Source organism: Panthera onca, chromosome B4 (genome assembly GCF_046562875.1).
Source record: "Panthera onca isolate mPanOnc1 chromosome B4, mPanOnc1 haplotype 2, whole genome shotgun sequence".
NCBI classification, from domain to species: domain Eukaryota; kingdom Metazoa; phylum Chordata; class Mammalia; order Carnivora; family Felidae; genus Panthera; species Panthera onca.
In genome coordinates, this window is record NC_138345.1 from 130,729,024 (window position 1) to 130,736,917 (window position 7,894).

A 7,894-nucleotide genomic window follows, 5' to 3' on the forward strand; every position below is an offset into this window, starting at 1 on the left:
GACCAGCCTACTTCTGCTCAAGGATGCCTGGAGGTTCCAGAGAAGCTCCCCAGGGGCCCTGCCCACCTCCACCTCCAGCCTCAACCCCATCCTGGACCCACACACCGGACTCCCAGCTTGGCTCAGGGTAAGCCCGGGCAGGGGAGACCCCCTCCACGGGCCCTCCTCCCTCCCAGGAACTTGGGATCCCTCACTCCCCTCCCCCTCCCCCTCTCCCTCATTGGCCGGGGGGGGTGGGGGGCACCAAGGTATGGGAGGCTCTGCGTGGAAAAACATGTCAACCCGTGCCGTGCCTACATCCCCCTCTCCACACCACCGACCTATGCTGCCGGCTCTCTCCAGCCCGGAACATTCCAGACTCACCACCTTCAGGGTGTGATTATGCCCACAGGAGTTAAGGCTCAGCTTTTGAGTTTCTAAATAAAAGTATGAAGCTTGTGTCTGTGCGCAGCACGGAGAGGAAGGAGATTCCCGCCCAGTCGGTGGGCACAGAGGAGGCCAGCGCGTCCTGAGACACCAGATGGGGCTGGTGAGGACGGGGCCGCTGAGAGTTAAGTGGGGGCTCTGCCCCGAGAGACGCCCCTGTGGGCTCTGGGATCCGAGGGGGAGGGGAAGAGCCCCCAGCTCTGCCCCTGGGGACAGCGGCCAGCGGCCAAGGGCACTCTTGGTGGGGCGCCACCTGGGCCACGGGACAGGGAGGGCAGCCTCGGGAAGGACACGGCGCCCACCGGCGACACCCCTGCCGCGGGGCCACTGTCCCCTTCTCCTTCCGGGAGCTCACGGGCCCAGACACACCGCCAGGAGGGCAGATCAAAGGAGACCTCGATGCACCAGGAAAGTCCCTGCGTGGGCCCCGCTTGTCTAGAAAGGGCCAGGCGGCAGAAGTGAAGAAAAAGCAGGGGCGGGGTGGGGCGAGGCGAGGCAAAAACGTTACATTTAGTTCCTACAAACTCCACGGTGGACTTGCCCCCTGGAGAAGTCTGCCCCCCACGACACTGTGTGCAGCTCAGGGAGCAGACGGTGCCGGGGAGGGGGGGGTGGAGCGGGGGGGGGGGACACGGTGACCTCAGCTGGGGGTGCGGGGAGTGTGGACACTCGGGGCCCAGCAGCCGAGGGAATGCCCACAGACCCCAGGCTGCTGGAGAGAATCCTGAGGCGGACCCAGGGCCCCTGGGCCTCCCCTCCCCTCCCTGCTTTCCTCTCCCCCCCCCCACCACAACCTCAGGCCCCTCCATCCACCTGCCAGCCTTCCCGTGATTGCAGGCCCCGGGGGGGCTGAGTGTGTGATACCCAAGTCCCTAATCCTGTCATTAGCACTAATTACTCTAGTCAGCGCGGGGTTGGGGGGGGGGGGGGGAGCCGGAGGGGCCAGCTCTGGCACCCACCCCTGCCATCTACCCACGTGTCAGAATGCCAATTATCCCTCCCGGGCAGGAGGCCTGTGGGAGGCGGGAGGCGGGAGGCAGGCAGCCGGTGCCCAAGCACTTCCCGGGGACCCCGGGGCGGAGGCCAGGGCCACCCCCGAGTCTTCCTTTCACCCCTTCCAACGGCCCCGAAAGCCCCTTCCTCTCCTCCCAGGACTCTCCCCGCCACCCCCCTGCCTGAAGAAACCTGCCTCTGCCTCCTGTTGGCTGTGTGACCCCAGGTAAGCTGCTTCTTTTCTATGGGTGTCTTTTCCCCCCTTAAACCAGGGGGTGGCATTGACTGCTTTCCAGCTGCACCGGCCTGCAAACCCTCTTCCCACAGGGTCTGCGTCCACCCGCGGCCCCACGGGTCCCATTGTCCCATGGCTTCCTCCCCTCCTCCCCTCTCTCCTCTACTAACCCACCCTGCCTCCCACCCCCTTTCCTTTCCCACCCCTGCAGCCTCCCGTCTCCCTGTCAATTAGACCGGCTCTGGCAGGATGCTCAGAGAACAGGCTAGGGCACCCAGCTGGAAAATTGGGTGGCGGCAGCTGCCTGGAATCCTAATGCCCCCCGCCCTGCCCTCCTCCTCCTCCTCCTCCTCCTCCTCCCTCACCTCTCAGGGCTGGTTGCTGGGGATGATCCCACTCCCTGGCTGCTCCCCCCATCCCCGCCACTTCTGAGGCCCACAGGTACCTTTCACTTCCCCACACGGGACCCCCACCACACCCCCCACTTCCCACCATGCTCTGTCACACGCCCCCCCCCCCGGTCCCCCCCTCTGCTATAGTTCTGCCTATCAGCAGAATTCAGAGCTTGGAGGAAAGAGCACTGGGCTGGCAGTCCAGAGAGTGGCCTTCCTGCCTGTCCCCCTCTGGGCCTCGGTTTGCCCATCTGTAAAATGAGATTCCCCCGTGGAGCCCGGCTGCGTGGCTTTCAGTTTTTCATCCGAAGCCACAGGCTGCCATCGGTTCGCTCCATGCCTGGTGGCTGGCCTCCTTTTTTATTTTTATTTTTTGGTTTTTGTTTTTACTACGAATGGTTTGGGGCCAGGCACAGGGTTTGGGCTCCTCACAGACCTCCCCTCCGCCCCTCCGTCCCCGGGACCCCGTCATTGATCTTTGGTCCTGCCTGGCCCCTGAGCAGACAGTGTTCCTGGCCCTCCTGGGGCCCCTGGGTTCCCTGACGCTGAGCTGGCAGTCATCCAGGGCAGGGGAGGGGCACTCAGGTAACCCCAGCCCCACCCCCAGCCTCCCCCTCAGGCAGCCCAGAAGGGTTCCTCCTACGGGAACTGAAAGAGACTTTCTTCCATCCACCTGCTCCCACTAAAGCCAACCCCCATGTCACGGGCCCAGCCCCATGTGTGTTCCTCAGACCTCAGGCATGTCGGACTTTGGCAAGAGCGCAGGACATTGATGCTTCACACAGCTCAGGGGTTTTCTTTAGGAATTAATATTACTTTTCGTAAGGACTGTTGAATTACCCAGGTAATAAGTAACCCCAACGAAGTAGCCTCTTAGCATCCTCCCCAGAACGCACAAGCCTTCAGCCGGTAGGGCCTACACGGGATCCCAGAGGACCTCCGTGGATCAATCCAGACTCCAGCAGCCTTCGGGGAAGAATCTAGTGCCCACTGTATGCGGGGCACGTGGTCTCCTGAACTTGTCCCATCCGCGAGGGCGCGGCAAGCACCTTCCCAGGACCCTCTGCCCCCACTCCTTCTTCCCGCCAAAGGCCTGCCTCTTATAGCCAGCCTTCAGCCTTAGCTTCGCCCAGTTCTGCAACTGCCCTGATGGGGAATCGGGGGGAGGCAGGGGGGGAACGCAGGAGCTGGGGGGGGGGGGGAGGAGCAGAGCCCCAAGCCGTCCCCCCCACCGCCCCCCAACCAGGCATCTAGTCCAATAGCCGCACACCTACAAGACAACCAGAACTTTCACGCTGGAAGGTTAACCTCCGGCTGTTCCTTCTCCGGTACCTTCTTATGCAGAGAGCGTCTGTCACCTCCCCTGCCTTGAGTCACTTCACAGGAGCTGCCTTCTACTACCTGAGCCCCCTGGAGTGATGTCAGGGTCCAGAAAAGGCTGGAAGCGAGGGAAAAGGCAAGCCACACAATGGGGAGAGATGTTTGCAGAGGGGACCCAGTTACAAATCAGTGAGAGAAAAGGAGATGACCTAATAGAAAACCGGACAAGCCACTTGAACAAGCATTTCTCGAGAGAGGAGCGCCACGGGGTCAACAGGTAAGAACAGGTGCTTAACTTCACTGTCAGGGAAACGCAAATTAAAATCATAGTGGTTGCTAATTTACACACCCACCACAGGGACTAAAATGAAATAGCGGGACCGTATCATGGGTTGGCAAGGAGGCGGCCCAACCAGAACTTTCATACAAAGTCGGGGGACGCGTATGGGGCGTCGGCTGAGCGTCTTGATCGGCTCAGGTCATGATCTCGCAGTGCGTGGGTTCGAGCCCCGCGTCGGGCTCTGCGCTGACAGCTCGGAGCCCGGAGCCTGCTTCCGATTCCGTGTCTCCCTCTCTCTCTACCTCTCCCCTACTTGCACTCTGCCTCTCTCTCTCAAAAATGAAATAAAAACATAAAAAAAAATTTTTTTTAAATGTTAACTTAAAAGATAATAAAACACTGCAGAAGTATTTAGAGGGAGAAGTCGTATCCACTCCCTACCCCCACATGACTGGTTGTGTGACCTTCCATATCTTTTCCTATGCAATTATAGAGCTTAGTTGCATTTACACACACACACACACACACACACACACACAAATGGAATTCTACCATATCCTATCGGGTTGTTGTTTCTCATATAACACAGAGGTTCTCAACTTTGGCACCACTGACATTTTGGGCAGGAGAATTCTTTGTTGTGGGGCTGTCTTCTGCACTGCAGGATGTTGGGTAGTGCCGCTGGCCTCTATCTGCTGGTGGCGTTCCTCCAGAAGTGTCTCCAGGCATTGCTAAGAGTCCCCGGGGAGGGGGACAGCTGCCAGATAAAATACAAGGCATCCAGTTAATATGCATCGGCTGAGACTTAAAAAAAAAAAATTGTTTCAACGTTTATTTATTTTTGAGAGACAGACCACGAGGGGGGAGAGGCAGAGAGAGAGGGAGACACGGAATCCGAAGCAGGCTCCAGGCTCCGAGCTGCCAGCGCGGGGCTCGAACCCACGGACCGCGAGACCATGACCTGAGCCAAAGTCAGACGAAGTCAGAAGCTTAACCGACTGAGCCACCCAGGCGCCCCAAGAGACTTTTTTACTTAAAAAAAAAAAAAAAAAAAAAAAGGATTCACTGTTTACCTGAAATTCAAAGTTAACTGGGCGCCCTGCATTTTTCTTTGCTGAACCTGGCAACTTACCTCGGGGGCAGAATCATTGAGAACCGACAGCATCTCCCGCGGCTGGGTGTCTCTCAGGACACGAGGTCACCTCGTGGCCATTCTTTGCCATGGCTCTGCTGTATCCCGCCGCACACACGTGTCGCGCAGCACTCCCCGCCGACGGACACACGTTGCTTGCTGTCCGTCTGGGGGTTTCTGCCGCAAGGAGCTGAAACCTGTTCGGTCCCTCGCGGGCCACCAACACACCCCCAGTTCTGCATGGCAAAGAGCAGGGAGCGACTGGGGTTCCCGGGTGCAGGAGGAGCCTCTTCTCTCGGTCCGCCACCTCCCCATCTCCCTGCGCGCGTCCCTCCCAGGCCAGTCGTGTCCAAGGCCCCCCCAGAACCTCCGCTGATCTTTCCTGACGTTTCATTGGCGGGGACTGGTCACGTGCCGACCCCTGACCTATCACTGGCAGGGGCTGTGGTTTTCCCCCCCCCCCCGACCAATCAGGAAGACCCATGGTGGTGGCGGGCGTGGAGGAGTCGTGGCTACGGTTGGAAAAGGACCGGGTGGACGACGAACACCACCGGGCTTGTTCCGAATTCGCCCTGTTGCAGCTCACGCTCCCATCCGCTCCTCGAGCATCAAGCAGACGGCTCTTCCAAGTCCAAGTCAGATCGTGGGGTCCCCCTCCCCCTAAATCCTTCAGCGCACCCCGTGGCTCTTAGAAACTAGAGACGCTTTAACCCGGGGCTGCTCCCCTATACCTACCAGCTCTCCTGCCTCTGAGGCTTCCTTGCCCCCCCAACATAAGTCAGACCCCTCCTCTGCCTCAGGGCCTTTGCACCTGCTGTTCCCTGTCCCTGGATCAGTGTCCTGGGCTCCCTCTCCCAAGTCAGGTCTCTGCTCGGACATCACCCTGGTGACAGGCCTCCCCTGAACACCCCATCTCCCCATCCTGGATCTCCTTCCCCAGTGTAGCCAGAGGCCAAGCAAATAACTTCTGTACCTAAGTTTATCGACTGTCTCTTTCTGCTTGGATGTCAGCTCCTTGAGGGCAGGAGCCTCCAGGTCTTGGTAACTGTTGTGTCCTTGGGGCCTTCTGGGAGCAGTCCGTGGCAACAGGGAGTTCTCCACTCACCTGACTGAAGCAGGAGGGGACGCACCTCTGTGTACCAGGTGAGTACAGGCTAGTCCCTTACCCGCAGCTATGAAATGCAAACACTCAGAAAACCAAGCCCCTTTTCTTTACCTGTTTGGCTGCAAACGTGACCCGAATTGATAGAGGAGACTATTTCAAGTCTTGGTTTATCTTACTGTGAATATGAATGCAGCTCGCTGATGAAATGCTGTGTTTCTGGGGGGCTGTCTTGGGCTTTCCCCAAAAGCAGAGATAGGACTTGGGCGCAGGTGGTTTACTTGGAAGGCGAGGCCAGGAAGCAGGAGGCCGGGAGTGGGGAGAGTGAGGGGGATGGGGAAAAGCGAAACTAAGGGTCATTGTTGGCGTGACTGCAGCGGGCAATGGGGCGATGAGGGGAGAGATCGACCCCTCTGGGACCTCCTAAGAACTGAAGGCAGCTGAGCACTTACCTACCTGCTCCTGGGCCCTATCAGCCGCAGGTGCCCGAGGGGCATTCACTCCCGGGAACCTCCCGGCCGCACCGGAAGGGGACCGTTGTCTCCTCTGAAATCAGAGGAGGCCGAAGACCGCAAGGAGCCTTCAGCACGAAGCACCCCCAGACCCCGTGAGAGAATGACACCGAATGTGCCACAGGCACCAAATGACCTTCTAGAAATCCGCAAAACACCTGGCCCCAAAGGCTTCAGGTTGCTGGGTTCAAAAGGACACGTGAAAAAGAGTCTCGTATGTACTTCTGAAGTGTTTTTTTTTTTAATTTATTTAAAAATTTTAATTTTAAAATAAATTTTAATTTATTTTTAGTTTATTTATTCTTAAGAGGGAGAGAGAGAGAGAGAGAGAGAGAGAGAGACAGAGCACAAGTGGGGGAGGGGCAGAGAGAGAGGGAGACCCAGAATCCGAAGCAGGCTCCGGGCTCTGAGCTGTCAGCCCAGAGCCCGACGCGGGGCTCGAACTCACAAAGTGTCAGATCATGACCTGAGCCGAAGTCCGATGCTTAACCGGCTGAGCCGCCCAGGTGCCCCGGCACCTCTGAAGTTTTGACATGGCCCAGAGCCCTCTGAAATGGCTTTACACTTTACACTCCCTCTGACCAAGTGTGAACACGGTGCATCTACACCTGCGCACAACACAGTACGGTAGCTCACTGTTAATGGTCATGGCAGACGTTCTCATGCATGCCCTGTACCAGGCGCTTGAACTTGAATTATTGAACTTGAATAACTTGAATTATTGAAATAAGTTCTCAAAATTTATTTCTCACAAAGACTCTACAGACTAGTTTGCTTTTTTCCAAACCATCTTCTTTTTTTTTTTTTTTTTTTTTTTTTCAGGGGAGGAAACGCGGGAAAAAGGCACACGGCGCAGAAGTTACATATTTGATTCAAGTTTCCATAGCTGGTCAATTCAGGGCAGGAGTCCAGTCCAGGCAGGATATTGACCACAGTGCTGCACTGTCTCTAATGGTGCAGCCGCCTTTTAATTCTCGCCAATCTCACGAATGAAAAATGACAGTTCATCGTCATAGTGTGCATTTCTCTGGCCATTTTCTCAGTTAGAATTAGGCGTGGGTACAAATAACAGAGACGTAAGCCGGAAACATATTGCTCAAGTCAGACCTCGAGGCTGGCGGTCCAGAGCCGGCATGACGTCTCTACTCCACGGTGTCAGTCATGCAGCCTCCTCCTTTTGTTACTCTGCTGAGTGTGACCCCTGTTCCCAAGGCCTCACAAGTCCAGCATCGCTGCTGGAGCCCCAGCCATCACGTCCCGTCTTCCAGCCACCAGAAGAAACAAGAGATAAAGTAAAAGGGGACGAAGGCCACCTAGCAGCTGTCTTTTTAGGAAGGTTCCTTCTCACTGGCCGGAGGTTGGGCACACGGCCTCACCCAGATGGGAGGCTAGGGCGCGTCTTCATTCTAGATGACTGCGTGGCCAGCCCAGATTCACGTGTCCTGCTCCTATGGAAGAAGGCAAGGTGGGTGTTGCAGAACAGCTAGTGATCTCTGCCACAC

General features: G+C 57.3%; 2 long non-coding RNA genes across 2 annotated transcripts; one reads left to right on the forward strand and one right to left on the reverse strand.

Moving 5' to 3' along the window:
- Positions 1-4,187: 4,187 nt before the first annotated feature.
- On the reverse strand, positions 4,188-5,218 carry LOC132693778 (uncharacterized). Its single transcript, XR_009616942.3, has 2 exons — positions 4,779-5,218; positions 4,188-4,403 (listed from the first exon to the last, which is right to left on the reverse strand). It is a non-coding gene; the product is annotated as an uncharacterized LOC132693778 (long non-coding RNA).
- A 54-nt stretch (positions 5,219-5,272) lies between these two features.
- LOC132693777 (uncharacterized) lies at positions 5,273-7,364 on the forward strand. Its single transcript, XR_014137982.1, has 3 exons — positions 5,273-5,407; positions 5,790-5,921; positions 7,215-7,364. It is a non-coding gene; the product is annotated as an uncharacterized LOC132693777 (long non-coding RNA).
- The last annotated feature ends 530 nt before the right edge of the window (positions 7,365-7,894 follow it).